Source organism: Ursus maritimus, unplaced genomic scaffold (assembly GCF_017311325.1).
Source record: "Ursus maritimus isolate PB19 unplaced genomic scaffold, ASM1731132v1 scaffold_28, whole genome shotgun sequence".
NCBI classification, from domain to species: Eukaryota; Metazoa; Chordata; class Mammalia; order Carnivora; family Ursidae; genus Ursus; species Ursus maritimus.
The window spans coordinates 1,368,512-1,385,157 of NW_024425341.1; the positions used below are offsets into that span (position 1 = coordinate 1,368,512).

The following is a 16,646-nucleotide window of genomic DNA, read 5'->3' on the forward strand; positions in this document are numbered from 1 at the left end:
GAGCTTCTCCTGAGTAACTGTCTTTGCCTTATGGACACTGTGAACTGGGGAAGGAATTCTTGCCCTCTTACCTGCTGACTGCTAAAAAGCTGAGAGCTAAATTTGTCTCCTACTTCTAGCAAAATATACAGGACCTTATGGCGTATATTTTGTGTAGTAACTTAATTTCAGCCTGGCTCAAATCATAGGTCTCTACCCTTATTTTTTTCTTTGACTTCTTTGTCTTTCTGACTTGTATTTATTTTATCTTGCTACGTGCATGTATGTTTCTGGAGGAAGGATGAGAATGTGTGAGAGAGAGTGAAATTCATTCCTGACCGTGTCTGGCACAGACATCCTGCACTCTCCACGATACAAAGTTGGCAAGAGGCAGTCAACATGCTGGTATTGGTCATTATATGAAGGTACATCTGAAAGGAGCACAAGTTCTTTGGGCTGCTGCTGCTGTGATGATTCATAAGGTACTTTAACCCGTTGCAGTAAACAACACCAAAGCCCTGATCTGGCCAGAAGTCAAATTTCCCACTCCTTTATGGTATTTTCAGAAAAACTGCAAGAATATCCATACTTGCTAAAAACAGAACTACCCCACAACCCAGCAATTAGACTACTAGGTATTTATCCAAAGGACACAAACATAGTGATCTGAAGAGGCACCTGCACCCTAATGTCAGTAGCAGCGATGTCCACAATAGCCAAACCATGGAAAGAGCCGAGATGTCCATCAATAGATGAATGGATAAAGATGTGGTATATCTAAACAATGGAATACTACTCAGCCTTCAAAAAGAATGAAATCTTGCTATTTGCAATAACATGCATGGAACTAGTGGGTATTATGCGAAGCAAAATAAGTCAATCGGAGAAAGACAAATACCATATGATTTCACTCATATGTGAAATTTAAGAAATAAAACAGATGCACTTAGGGGAAGGGAAGGAAAAATAAAATCAGATGTGATGTGATGAGCACTGGGTATTATATAAGATTGATAAATCATTAACCTAATAAAAATAGGTCAAAATAGAAATTAATAATACATTATGTCAATTAATTGCATTTAAATTTAAAAAATATATAAAAATAAGTAAATAAACAAACAAACAAAAACAGAGAGGGAGGCAAACCATAAGAGACTCCTAACTATAGGGAACAAACTGAGGGCTGCTGTAGGGGAGGTGGGTGGGGGGGAAGGGGTAACCAGGTGATGGGCATTAAGGAGGACACTTGATATAATAAGCACTAGGTGTTATATGCAACTGATGAATCACTAAATTCTACCTCTGAAACCAATAATACACTATATGTTAACTAAATTGAATTTAAATAAAAAATTTTAAAATAAAAAGAATATCCAAAATTGCCAAAGCCATCTACAGATTCAATGCAACCCCTATTAAAATTCCAGTAGCATTTTTCACTGAAATAGGAAAAATATTCCTAAAATCCATCCAGAACCAGAAAAGACCCCAAATAGCTAAAGCAATCTTAAGCAAGAAAAAGAAAGGCATCATACTTCCTGATTTCAAACTATGTTACAAAGTTATAGTAATAATAATAATAAAAGTATGGTATTGGCATAAAAACAAAGACGTAGATCAATGGAACAGAATGGAGAGCCCAGAAATAAACCCATCCATAACAGTCAATGAATTTTTGACAAAGGTGCCAAGAATACACAATGCAGGAGAGTCCCTTTAATAAATAGTGCTAGGGAACCTGGATATCCATATACAAAAGAATGAAATTAGACCTTTATTTTCACTATACACAAAAATTAACTCAAAATGTATTAAAGACTAAAATTTAATACCTAAACTGTAAAACTTCTAGAAATAAAACAATCCTATTCACAACAGTATCAAAAACAATAAAATACTTAGGAATAAATTTAACCAAGGAAGGGAACGATCTATACACTGAATACTACAAGACTTTGATGAAAGAAACTGAAGAAGGCACAAATGGAAAGATATCTCGTGTTCATAGATATGAAGAATTAATTCCATCTGTAGATTCAATGCAATCTTTATCCAAATTCCAAGAGCACTTTTCACAGAAATAGGAAAAGTATCCTAAAATTTATATGGAGCCAAAAAAGACCCAATCCTGAAAAAGAAGAACTAAGCCAGAAGCATCACACTTCCTGATTTCAAACTATATTATGAAGCTATAGTGATCAAAACAGTATGGTACTGGCATAAAATGGACCAGTGGAACAGCACAGAGAACCCAGAAATAAAATCACATATACAGTCAATTAATGTTTATCAAAGGAACCATGAATATCCCCCATGGGGAAAGAATAGTCCCTTTAATAAATGGTACTGGGAAAACTAGATAACTACATGAATGAGATTAGACTCCTATCTTACACCACTCACAAAAATTAACTTGAAATGGATTAAAGACTTAAATTTAAGACCTGAAACCATAAAACTCCTAGAAGAAAAAGCTTTTTTAAAAAAATATTTTATTGATTTATTTATTAATAATATTTTTTATTATATTATGTTAGTCACCATACAGTACATCCCCAGTTTTTGATGTAAAGTTCGATGATTCATTAGTTGCGTATAACACCCAGTGCACCATGCAATACGTGCCCTCCTTACTACCCATCACCGGCCTATCCCATTCCCCCACCCTCCTCCCCTCTGAAGCCCTCAGTTTGTTTCTCAGAGTCCATAGTCTCTCATGGTTCATTCCCCCTTCTGTTTACCCCCCCTTCCTTCTTCCCTTTCTTCTCCTACTGATCTTCCTACTTCTTATGTTCCATAAATGAGTGAAACCATATGATAATTGTCTTTCTCTGCTTGACTTATTTCGCTTAGCATAATCTCCTCCAGTGCCGTCCATGTTGCAGCAAATGTTGAGAAATCGTTCTTTCTGATAGCTGAGTAATATTCCATTGTATATATGGACCACATCTTCTTAATCCAGTCATCTGTTGAAGGGCATCTCGGCTCCTTCCACAATTCAGCTATTGTGGACAATGCTGCTATGAACATTGGGGTGCATATGGCCCTTGTCTTCACTACATCTGTATCTTTGGCGTAAATACCCAGTAGTGCAATGGCTGGATCATAGGGTAGTTCAATTTTTAACGTTTTAAGGGACCTCCACACTGTTTTCCAAAGTGGCTGTACAAACTTGCATTCACACCAACAACGTAGGCAGGATCCCCTTTCTCCACATCCTCTCCAACATTTGTTGTTTCCTGCCTTGTCAATTTTTGCCATTCTAACTGGAGTAAGGTGGTATCTCAATGTGGTTTCGATTTGAATTTCCCTGATGGCTAATGATTCTGAACATTTTTTCATGTGTCTGTTAGCCATTTGTATGTCTTCACTGGAAAAGTGACTGTTGATATCTTCTGCCCATATTTTGATTTGTTTATTTGTTTCTTGTGTATTGAGTTTGAGAAGTTCTTTGTAGATCTTGGATACCAGTCTTTTATCTGTAGTGTCATTTGCAAATATCTTCTTTATTTATCAGAGAGAGAGAGCACAAAGCAGGGGGTGCGGCAGGCAGAGGGAGAAGCAGGCTCCCCGCTGAGCAAGGAGTCCAATGTGTGACTCAATCCCAGGACCCTGGGATCATGACCAGAGCCGAAGGCAGAACACTTAACCTACCGAGCCACCCAGGCGCCCCAGAAGAAAAAGCTTCTTGTCATTAGTCTTGGCAGCAATTCCCTAACACGACACCAAGAAAGAGCAAAGGCAACAGAAGCAAAAATAAAAAGTGGAATTATATCAAACTAAAAAGTTTCTGCACAGCAAAGAAAACAATCAACAAAATGAAAAGGCAATTTGCAGAATGGGAGAAAATATTTGCAAACCATATATTTGATAAAGAATTAATACCCAAAATACGTAAGGAATTCTTATAACATAATAGCAAAAATATAAATAACCTGATTTAAAAATGAGATTTATTCAGGTTTATTCATAATACACATTTTTCCAAAGAACATACAAATGGTCAACAGGTACATGAAAAGATGCTCAACATCACTCATCATCAGGGAAATGCAAATCAAAACCAATAAGATATCACCTTCTATCTGTAAAGATGTCCATTATGAAAAAATAAGAGATAACAAATTTTGGCAAGGATGTAAAGAAAAGAGAACCTTTGTATGCTGTTGGTAGGAATGTACTGGCATAGCCATTATGAAAAACACAATGGAGTTTCCTCAGAAAATTAAAACACCATATGATCCAGCAATCTCACTTCTAGGTATATATCCAGAGAAAATGAGACCACTATCTCAAAAAGATATCTGCATTGCAGATTTATTCACAATAGCCAAGATATGGGAACAACCGAAGTGTCCACTGATGGATGAGTGGACAAAGAAAATGTGGCATGTATTTTATATGTTTACATATATACATAATATGTAAAAATATATTTATACATTTATACATGTAAATATATTTAAATATGTAAAATACAAAGACACTAAAATATTATCCAGCCTTAAAAGAGCAGAAATCCTACCATTTGCAGCAGCATGGATGAACCTGGAGGCCATTATACTAAATGAAATAAGCCAAACAGAGAAAGACAAATACTAACTGGTATCGCTTATATGTAGAATCTTTAAAAAACAAAACAAAACACAACCCTACTAGAACTCATATCACAGAAACAAAGTAGAATAGTGGTTTTCAAGAGCTCGGAGGGGAAGAAACGGGGAAGGGTCGGTCACGCCGAACACACTTCCAGTAACCAGAGGAATAAATTCTGAGGATACAGCAGGATGACTATAGTTAATAATACTGTAGTCTATACCCGAAATCTGCCAAAGGAATAGATCTTCAGCATTTTCACACACACAAAAAGGTAATTATGTGAGGTGACAGATGTGAATTAACCTGATTGTAGTAATCTCGTCATAATGCATAGGTATACCAAATCATCATGTCGGCACGTTAAATGTGTTACAATTTTATCAACTGTACCTCAGTAAACCTGGGGTCAATAAGAGAAAACTACAAGACAATGAATGCCAAAGTTAGACACTCAAAATATCCACTGATGATGGTAAGAGCAGGCTTCAGCAAAAATCTCTGTGTCGTGGCCAAGTCTAGACCTTGTTCTTCCCTCTGGCTACGGAGCTTCTTGTCCCCAGTTAAAGCCGCTCATTCCACAGTGTTTATCTGAGTCATTTCTCTATGGGAGTGTGCCTGGCAATGCTAGCTGCCTACATTCTCCTCTTCCCTTTACCAACAGAACCCCAACTTACCTCCAGGCAGCAATGTAGCCTCCTTAAAAAACAAACAACTTCATTTCGCACACACGCAGCTAAGGATGGCCTATTTCCGGCCAGTGAGATGTGAGCAGAAGCCTACTGGTTGAGGCCTTCCAGGAATGCTCTCCAGCACACTCAGCTGGCCTCCACCTTCTGACCTCACCATTCCCCTTCCTACTACCTGGAAGGCAGATGTAATGACAGGGATACAGGGGCCATTTTGTAAGCCTGAGAATGACAGAATAGGAGAGCAGAAAGCCAGAGAACCTGGGACACGGAGGGACAACCACACCAGTCCTGGACCACCTTCTCTGCACTTCTTGCTGCACGAGAAAAATGAACCCCCACATTTCAAGCCAGAGTTCTAGGTCCTTTGTTACACGGAGCCAAACTCAATCCCTCAGTGATACAGGGAAGTGGCATGCTTGATAAAAAGAGGGATAAGTAAGACCTGATCCCAGCCCTCGGATGGTTATAATCTATCAGTGAGAGATAAGGAGCTCAGAGGAACCATCATAACACCAGACGGAATGTGACAACACATGAGCCATAGCTGGGGTGCTAAAGAGAGTTCAGAGTGGGGAGAAATGGCTTCTAGCTAAAAGCCTTGAAATTGGGCCACTCCACACTAAAATATCACTCACCTGCAGAGACACCGTTCAGTCCAAGAGAATAAATCTCTACTGATGGGCCTGTACGCATCTGGGCTTCTTAGCAGTATTTTCAGGTGGTGGCTCCCCTCCACAGACAGGGCTGATGACTGTGGCTGTGCCCGGCGTGGGCATGGGAATGTGTCGCTCTGATCCTCCGTCTCCACTCCCTCGCCTTCTCCCGTCCATCCACCCACTTCTTCTGAGAGCCCTCAAGGCGAGCCTAAAGGGGAAAAACTTCCCTCCATCCCTCTCTGGCTGACTCTGGCGCTGCTGGCTCATGTCCAAGAACGCCCTAGCAGAGCGGCTCCTTAGGGAAGGATTTGGGTTGCATGTTTTAAACCTTCACAACAAAAGTCTGGATGAGCAACCGGAGCCTAATGCCTGCCCCGTGCAGAGCCTGGGGCTCTCTGAGCTCATCTCCTGTAGGAGCTAGACAGCCAGGACATCCACAAAAACACACCAAGGGGTTGGCAGCACTGTTTTCCAGATACCACACGGCCTGGGCCACAAAATAGGGGTCATGAGAAACAGCAACGAAAATCTGCAGCCAGCCCTCTCCCTCCCTGTTGGAACAGGGCCACCCCGAAATGCTCCCCACTGGGCTCTAGATTCAAGGCTGGCGGCCATGAACAACGTGGGAGATACCTGCCATGTCTCCCTTGCAGTGGCACCAGTGAGTTCTCCATCACTGACAATCTCCATGACCTGCACCCCCCACCAGAGCATGCTGGCCCATCTCTCTCCCTCTCTCTCTCTCTCTCTCTCTCTCTCTCTTCCATTTCAAGTCCCTGACTTACTCGTAATTCCAAATGGGGGAGCCACCTTTCGTCCCATGCTATGCTCCATGTGGGCCATAAGCAGCACTGCTCTGTGCTTCCCGCATACCCGCCCGCCCCCCCCCCCACGACCCTACACACCATTTAGTGCTCACACACGATTTTTTAAAGCACCACTGCCTGCTGGGACTGGGCCACAAGTTCACCAGGCCAGGCCCACAGAGGGCAATGTGCAAGGCATAAATCCCACCTCACCCTCAAAGCTGACAATGGCCGCTGACTCTCGGGGCCATCTTTCTTGGTCTGCACCCTTTTTCTGGAGGCCCCTGGGTCCTCCTTGTAAACAACACCCTGGAGACCACAAAACTGGTCCTCCAGACGCTCTGAGTTTCCCAGCCAAGACCTCCAGCCCTCTGCTTCTGCCTCCCTCACCCCACACACATAAAAGGATTCTAACCCAAAAACTATGGAAAGCACTGCTTTCACTATGAAATCAGTAACCACAAAAATATTTTACTTTAAACACAGAGCCTGTAACAAGTCAACAGAATTCTGTTTATCACCCAAAAGGTTAAATTTGAAAAGAGCAATGTCTTCTTATATGTCAGAGTCAAAAAATATCATGAGTTACATGGAAAACACATTTATATCTAATGAGCGGGACTACATATGCAAATTATAATATGCTAATTAGCTTTAGCTGTTTCTTTTACATAAAGTCAATATTTTTATGGATCATTAAATGTATCCCTTAGCATATTAATTTCAAAAGGAAAATTAATAGCCATAAAAATAAATTTCCCAGCACAACCAATATAAAGATTTAAAACTAAAAATGTTGCTGTAATAGAGTGTCTTTACATGCTGGCTCCCAACACACAGTAAGCCTTCAAGAAAAAATAAAGTTTGTATCAAATTCTTCTCTGTGTATGATTTAAAGCTGGGTGACTGAGACTGGTTTAAGAGCTTACATTGGAATCCTTACATTTCAAATGGTTTAAAGTAAGTATCTATTTATCTCTTTTTTTATAATCAGATGAGAAAAAGAACATAAAAGCCAAGGAGGCAGCAAAGCAAACCAGGTCTTGAGGCCCTCTGGCTGCTCTCTCCCAGGAACGGGCACGGCACCATGTCTGGCGCAGAGAGGGGCGGTGTTCTTATATTAAAGGAATGAATGAATGAGCTGTTTGCAGGGACTCACGATGCCTTTAGCTAATTAACGTAATACTACAGCTAAATTTTCTTAAACACTTTCTGTGTACCAAGGACCCTAAAATGGAGGTGGTCTCCTCAATTCACAGGTAAGAAAACTGAGGTCCAGCAAGCTCAAGTAATATGTCCAAGGTCAAGTAACTATGAAGTGACAGAGCCAAGATGCAAATGCAGGTGTGGCCACAAAACTCTCAACACCACCTGCACATCACTTCCCTGTCCTAGGGCAGTTACACGGGGGAGTGTGCAGCTGTGTGCGTGTGGCCGCCAGATACAACCCGGCCAGCCTTCCCACAGGAGGCTGCTCAGCTCTTAGGACTCAGTGCAGTCCAGACACATGGTTGGACGCACCTTGCACACCCAGAAACCCGGTTCAACCAGCCAGGGCAGAGCCTTCAAGTCCACAGCGCAGGCCATGATCGGAGCACCAGCTCTTCTGCGATGGGAAACATCATCACAGGGACCAGCATGTTTTCCCAAATAGCAAGATCTGTGACACAGGGAGCCAAGTAACCACCAGAATGCTGCTGGGGAAACCAGGACAAGAGTGCGCACAGTCATTTCAACCCATCTTTCCAGAGCAATGAGACTATATATTTCATTGGCTGTCACTACCTGCCCCAGACCTGTGCTCCGAGGACAAAGTATAGAGAGGCAATTCCAATGTCCATCTCAAGAGTTTCCCTTCTCAAGGTCTCCACCTGAGAGCAAGCCTCTTCTGTTCACAGGGGCTAATTCACTTAGGCTACACGTTAGCTGAAGGCCCGGGAACTCTTCACCTCCTTAAAGAGACACAGGATTCTGGGCTCTGACCTGAAGGCCCAACAGATGGATATCAAAATTTAAGACCAATTCTTATATCCCTTATTTTCATGTTCTTATATTTGGGAGGACTTTGGCATAAGCCTATAGAACTAAAAACAATATCCTACGTGTATGTGTTTAATATTTTCAACATGCTAATAAAAGACAAGTTTGCCAATAATAAAACACCCCTGACCATTAGCACTCTATACTAGCTACACGGTATAATCATATCAGCGAAAATGTCACAGCATTTCCATGCTACCCAAATACCAGCTAAAATTCTGAAAAAGAATAAACGTTTATCTCAAACCTCGAAGGTAGCTGACTTTGTTGGTTCTCAGGTTAGCAAGAGTAAGAAAAAAAAGGAAATGGAATTTATAAAAACTAATCACTAACAAATAAATGCTGCTGGGATACAAGAGAAAGTGGACACAGGGACAGGAAGTAAGTCAGCCAGGTGACCATCTGCTTCAAGGGTACAGAGGTCATGATTATTAGCTCCTCCCACTCTGTGTGACTTTCTTTTTGGAAAAAGTGCCTCTTTTGAGAAGCTCATAATTAAGCTTAAATCACCATTTAATGATACTCCACGTGAGAAAATTCTATAAACACTTCAGGAAATTCAAGTGGCTATATTATGATCTGTAAATAGTCTTGGCCCCAAATTCAAATGAAAATAAAGACAGTTGGTTTGAAATAGAGCTCTGACCTATATAATTCCACTCTTGACCAAAGCATCTCTCTTTAAAGGGTAGGAGAATTTTTTCTATCCATAGAAGTAGTAATATACTAACATTAATTTTAAGGAAGGGGCTTCAAATATCCCGATTCTAAAACCCCAGAAAGTTCTGGCTTTGGGGTGTATTTGTGTCTAAATTCCTCCCACAATGTGGACGTTCTGCATAAAGCCTCCCTGGTGGCTTCCCAGTTTGCAGTGACCGGAGTAAGGCTCACTCAGGGAGCCAAGACCATCCAGCAGCACGCTTGCACGCATTTCCTGCAGCGGCTGTGACAAATCACCACCAGCTCGGTGGCTTGAAACAACACACATTCACTCTCTTACAGTTCTGTTGGTCAGAAGTCCAAAACAGGTCTCACTGGGCTAAATTAACGTGTCTGCAAGGCTGCATTCCTTCTGAAACACAGGGGAGAATCTTCTAGGGGACAATCCGTTTCTTTCCCTTTTCTGGTTCCAGAATCCACCTTCATTCTTTGGCTAGTGGCTCCTTCCTCCATCTTCAAAGCCAGCAATGGCTGGTTGAGTGTTTCTGACATTGCATCAATCTGGTTCTGTTTTCCTCATCACATCTCCTTCTCTGACTCAAAATTTTAAGACTGGTGATTACATCGGCCCCACCCAGATAATCCAGAGAAATCTCCTGATCTCAAGGTCCTTAATCCTGATTGCATCTGCAAAAGCCTTTCTGCAGGTAACATACTCAGATTCCAGAATGTGGCCATCTTTGGGAAGCCGTTATTCTACCTACCACCACACTCTCAACTAATAAATAAGGATTGATAGCATTCAAGGTGCAGGGAGTTCAAAACAAGGCACAAATATAAACTATCTTGCTCAGATGTCCCAGGTTCCACAGCCTTGTGGGCTGCACGTGTGTTGTGCCTGTTTCAGGACTTTTCAGGAAGGTCAGAGGGCTGGCATGGGGGGTCAGGTGAGGGGGAGTGTGCCCCACATTCCCTGTTTCAGATCTCCAGGAACACCCTATGTGAGCATGTGAGCAGGGAGCTTTACCCACAGCCCCTCTCCGACTCTGCTGCCTCTGATGGGGCTTCATCATGGTCATCTGATACATGAACTCCTAACTTGTCCATCCCTCCATCAACTCACGACTGCTGCTGTTTAATTTGACCCTGATTTCATTTACCCAATAAACCACCTCAGATCCGGATCAAGCAGAGTTTTCCTTGGACAATCTGAGTAACTGTCCATTTCCAAAAGGGTGGAGAACTGCAAAGCACTAATGTTTTTGGCAAGCATCTTGCCAGTGCAGCAAACCGTCCATACTAGTTAGAGAACTGGGTGAGTTCTTAAAAGCACAACTATCAGAATCATTGCCTGTCGGCTGCCCAAAAAACTACAGAGTCTCCAGTATGGCTTCAGAAGGCAGCTCAATAAATAAGATAGAGCCCAAGACAAGCCACCAATAGACATGAATTTTTGCAAAGACTCTGTGGCCATTAGGGAAAGTCGTGGGGCCTCGAATTTCTTAACAAAATATTGGTAATCCTGCCTGAATTGCCTATATGTTAGCAAGCGTATGGGGGTGCCTGGGTGGCTCAGTTGGTTAAGCATCCGACTCTCAATTCCAGCTCAGGACAAGATCTCAGGGTGGTGAGATCGAGCCTCACGTCAGGTTTTATGCTGGGCATGGAGTCTGCTTAAGATTCTCTCTTCCCTCCCCAACCACCCCCCGCAAGAAAAAAGCATATGAACCAGACATATTTGAATTTTTAAAAAGTATTATAAATAGTTATAAACTTTAAGATAAGTGAAAAGTAAATTTCAATGCAATAATATTCAGGACCTTTAATAAATGAAATAGCCCAATGGTCCTAAAATGATGCACAATAAAAAAAAAGGTATTTAAGACACAAAAAATTGTTAACTGCCTTAATAAATATGGAACATCCGTGCAATCTAATATTATCCAGCTACTTTTGTAAAATGGAAAAAATACTTATTTTTAGAATGGGTATAAAATTATGTAAACAATATGTAAAATGTATTATGAGACAAATGTTGGCAGAGCCTTCCTCTAGATAGCAAGTGTGTCAGTCAGAGATCTTCAGTTGCAAACAACAGGGACCAATTCTGACTAACTTGAATAAAGGGGGTTTTATTACAATTCTGGGAGCTCAGGGGATTGGGAGCTCGAACACTGAGCTTGTGAGTGAGTGAGGACTGAGGCCACTGCTAGGTGCTGGTCCAGGTGCCACTGCTAGGAATAAATGCACTCCCGCATTTTTAATCTCCTTGTCTCTCTCCTCAAATCGTTGGGAGGGAAGGTACTATGGACCCAGCCTGGGTCACACACTCACTCCCAGAGCTAGGGGAGGGCAAGACACCTGCTTTTCAATCCCACGAGACGCTATCTTAAGGGGAGGGATGGAATCCCCCAAAGGAAATCAAAGGACTTAGGAGAAGGAATGGACGATGGACAATTTAAAATAAAAAGTCTGCTTCAGTGGAATTAGGAGTGACTTTTATTCTCTTTTTTAAATATTTCCTTTACTTGCCAAGTTTCTTTGTTATCTTTTTAAGATTTTATTTATTTATTCATGAGAGAGAGAGAGAGACTCCAGGTGGCGCAAGGAACCTGATGTGGGACTCGATCCCAGGGTCCTGGGATCATGACCTGAGCCAAAAGCAGAAGCTTAACCACTGAGCTACTCTGGCATCCCATTTGCCAGGTTTCTTAGAGTGATGATATGTTATTTATCAAGATAATTATGTGCTTTTTTATACACATGGTGGAGACTGCTGGTTGTCCATCAAACTCTGCTCTCCCCTTTTCCCTAAAACCATGGCTAGATTACATTTCCCATATTTCCTTGCAGGTGGGTGTGGCCATGTGACCAACGTAGGTGTGACTAAGTCCTCTTCAAGCGGAAGATGAGCCAAAGCACTGCATGCCAAGCTTGGGCCCAGGAGGCCTTAGGCCAGAAGATATGCCGGCCACTCCACACTCTCCTCTGGGCGTGGCCACCACCCAGCTCCCATCATACACAGATCAAGGTCCCTAAAATAATGGGGCAATGATGTGGAAAGAATCAGGGTCATTGAAAGACTCCATGTAGCAAAACTGCCCTGCTCACCTGGAATGCTCCCCTCAGACCCTCAGGGAAATAAAAACTTGTATTTCCTTATGCCACTAAAATTATTGTTGAGTCTCTTTGTTGTAACCTCCTGGCCTTCTCCTAATGAATACAGTGGAAGCAAGATGTCACTACGGGGGTGACAGCAATTCTACTAGCTACACTGTAGGAGGCTGTGTCAAGGAGTGATTCAAGTCTACGCTCAGGACAGGAGGGCGGAGCTCAAACCTGGGCTCCACCACTAACCAGGGGCATGGCCCAGTGAGTTCCCTAGCCAGGCAGCCCCCCAGCTTCGCCCTCTGTAAAATGGAGCTCATGGGATGCCCACCTCGGAGCACTGCTGTGAGGATGAAGGGAATTCGTCTGTGTAAGACAGGACAGCGACCAGCACAAAGGAATGTAGAAATCATTACAATTTCTACATCATCTCAAAAACAGTAGTTTCATTCTTCACAGTTGTATTCAGGTATTTGACTTAGAAAAAATTAACACATCTACATGTCAGCCCTCAAAATAAACAGTGAACAAGGCAGAAGGCTAAAATACCAAGCATTCTTTTCTTCGTATGCCAAGAATTATCAGTGCTATGGGGAGAAGGATCTATTTAAGAAACCCAAAGAAATGCCTGCACACATTGCAGTGGGCTGAAGATAGAGATTTACTCAGAGTTCTTCTGTTTCGGGGTTCTGGGAGTTTAGGTGGAACTTTTCACCTTCTTTGCACAGGCTCCTTTGGATCTGCGTACACACGCACACACACCCTCATTGACTTCGAGGCCACACGCTCCCTCTGCATTTCAGCCCACGACTTCGGCAGTTGTGGAATAAAGTGCTATTCATTCGGCGAAGGGCCGCGCTGCCACCGCATAAAAAGATGGCTTGTTAATTCATTTCTCAAGTTTTAATACTTTCTTACAATTTCTACCAAAAATTCGGGAATGTTTTGAGGTGTGTATGACTGCACTGTGGAAAAAATTAACCCTTTCTCGGTCCCAGGGGACTTGACTGACCCAGAGCCTGGGCCTTTGGAGAAGGTGAAATATAAGATGAAAATAAAATTGTCCTTTAAGCAAGTCGCCAGGTTTCTGAGGAGTTATGGGTTACAAATGTCATGTTACTAAATGAGTTTACCAAGGGAAAATTTTTAACCGCTCCTTTTCTTTTTGAAACGGAGTATATTTCCCCAAGGCAATTAACACAAATTTCCTCTATTCCTTTTTACAAAATATCTCACAGATGTTTCCATCACGGTAGAAGCCAGTTAAATTTGACCTATGGGATTCAACTACGTGTGAGCTGAAATGTACCACTGTCACAAGGAAGGAAAGTAATATCTTTTGAAAATTAATCCAAACCCTCAGAAGCCTTTGGGCTGTTAAACCAAGAGAATTAAATAACACAAAATAACACATGGAGGTGAAGAGGAGTATCTGCTCCTTGATTCGTGTGTGTGTGTGTGTGTGTGTGTGTGTGTGTGTGTGTTTGCTTGTCACATCACTGGGTGCCTATTTCCAGATAGTGCTTGGGTGCAGACTGGTACCCATTCCCATCCACCGCCCTTCATGCCTCTAAGGGGCAGAACTGAGGACCAATGGGTAGAAACTGCAGAAAACACATGGAAAACTTTCTGGCTAAGCCACCCAGATTCAGAATGGACTGCCTTGTAAAGCAGGGGTCTGCTGTTCCCAGAAGTATTCAAACAGACTGGACGACCCAGGGTCTGGAGGACGGGCTTCAGCATCAGAGAGCTAGCTAGCTACCCTGGATGCAGGTTCCTTCCACCGTGGGGAGCGGAGGGCCTTACCAAGCCAAACTGACGGGCTTTCACTCCTTTCTCTTCAAGCTAGCACTGTGTTTCTCCTCAGCCACCCAGCCCAGGAGCAGCGCTCTGCAGGAGGCCAGGGCACATACCTAAAAATGTGATGGGAACACCTTCCCCCTCCCTTGCCTTCTGTCTTGACCACACAGAGAAGGGGGATCTCACGCTACCCAGGGCCTGAAGGGTCTCCTGGGCCCCCTTCTGAGAGGCACTCCGCAGCAGTGAGGAGGAAGAGCTGAACCCTGTTCCACAAAGAAGTCCCCAGAGTTCTGCACTGGGGAAATGTCATTATTTTCATCCCCCTGACACCCTTCAGCTCCCTAGAGGGAGCTCAGATGACACGAGCAGGACTGGGGCGCTGATGTCACTGCCACCCCCTGTGTGCAGAGGCAGAAACCTTAGGGCGGGGGTGCTGCGGAAGCCTACCAGACTGGAGACCTCCTAGGTGAACCCTTCCAAATCTTCCTGATAGTGGCCACGGAATACGTAGCAATCCCCCAGCCTGCAATCACACCTCTCATCTGCAGTGGTTCTAGGAAAGCAGAAAGTCCCTCCCTTGAGAAATGCAGAATCAAAAGCACACTTAAGGTCATCACACTCCCTTCTTTAGACCCACAATCGCACCATTCCCATATCTGAATGTTCCAAACACTGCAAAGGATTATGAAGACCCAGGACAGAACTACTAGGTCATGTGACATGTGGCTCCGGGCACAGCTCCCCGCCCCCCCCACCCCCCACCCCCCGCCGCCGGCAGGCTGTGGAAGGGTTTGAAAATGCAATCACTAAGAATTTGCAAAGTGGAGGACTTCCAATCAAAGTGCTAATAGAGAAACTGCTTATGCTGGGTGACTGAAAATGTTCTGCATTGTTAAACTTGTATTATGTCCACGCTGAGGTTGGAATTACAATGTTGAAGTGGGCTGCTATTCGGAATGGACCTTACCCACTAAAAAAGGTGGGGGATGGGAGAATGAGCAAAGAGTAAAATGCGTAACGTGGACGGACGCACGAGAGGGAATAACTAGGTCATTGCTCTGAGCTGACGGCCATCTGTCCTTGTGTGCAGAGCTCTGGACATGCACCTGGCAGCTGTCCCTCCCAGGCCAGCCAGTGACTACAGCAACATGGACTCCCCAGTAAGAGTGACAGCCCACATGGCCCAGGAGCATTCAAACAGTCTCTGATCAGCCCTCCGACCGTATTCCTAGAGCAGCGTGTCCTTTAAATTGCTGGTATTTGTCAACAACACTGAGGGAATTCTTGTGTTCCATCATTCTAATCATCCTGCAAACTATACCCTAACTGCTACTGGCCAGAACTTCCCTGCTAACTGGGAACCTGAGTTCCCAAGCCAGCTGACCAGCCCCCGTGCACCACACTCAGACCAGAACCCGGCCTCCTGCATTCTTTATGCCACCAGGACACATTCTGGAGCTTGGGGGGACTGTGAACGGATTGCCTTGGGAGCAGGAGAACCCATGGAAACATCGGGGAACTAACCTTGCCAAGGGTCCCCCCGGGGACTCGGTGTGGTGAAGTGGAAGGCCTCCGCTCTCTCAAGAAGGGGGTTTGTGACACACCATTTTACAACTGAAAGACCAGGGAGTATGTGATGCCACCTTTCCATAAAACATTCCATCAGGCTAGCTAGAACACAGTGCTGCATAATGACTTGTAATAAAAATAAGCTTAAAAATGGTTAGGATGATAAATTTTTTGTTATGTATATTTCACCACAATTTTTAAGAAAACTCTTGCCTCGGCTTTAATTCTTAATCAACACACAACAGATATTTACTTGTCAGCATCCTCTATAATTTTATATTAAGAATCTCTTTTAAATTGTTGCCATGGTGAATAGTTAAGAAAATAAATTAAAATGTTGAATCAAATAATAACCAAGTTGTCAGGACATGCAGCATTTCAGATCTGTATACATTAGAGTTTGGATCTCCATAAGGCATTGATGGCACACAGAAATAAGATTGTTTCTTTTAAAAAGAGTCATTTGCCAAACCCTTTCTTACAAGCCATTCTAAACCTTCCAAGCTAAGAGAATCAGGTAATGTAAGCTAACATTGCAATCTGGATCAACTTAGCTTTACTTAGATCTCCCTCTTCTAGAAATTAGTGTACTAAAATGGCATGTTTTCAAATAAGCTAATATCATGGCTAATTGTATTCTTCCTACTGTCTTTGATGGACATGAGCTAACAAGAAAAATCTGCACTCAAAAACACTATTTCTAATTTCCTGAAATAAAAAAAAGTAGCGAGTTTTTA

At 43.0% G+C, this 16,646-nt stretch overlaps 1 protein-coding gene across 3 annotated transcripts in view; it reads right to left on the reverse strand.

Annotated features, from left to right (window-relative positions):
- The window catches only part of CSGALNACT1 (chondroitin sulfate N-acetylgalactosaminyltransferase 1), a 326,516-nt gene that overhangs the window by 290,185 nt on the left and 19,685 nt on the right, over window positions 1–16,646 (reverse strand). The window contains exon 1 of one of the 3 annotated variants that reach the window (XM_040643188.1): window positions 5,906–6,084. The exons of the other annotated variants lie outside the window; for them this stretch is intronic. The gene's annotated coding sequence lies outside the window, so the exon portion shown is untranslated. Of the gene's footprint in view, window positions 1–5,905; window positions 6,085–16,646 lie in introns of those variants that run through there. 3 annotated transcript variants of the gene reach the window in all.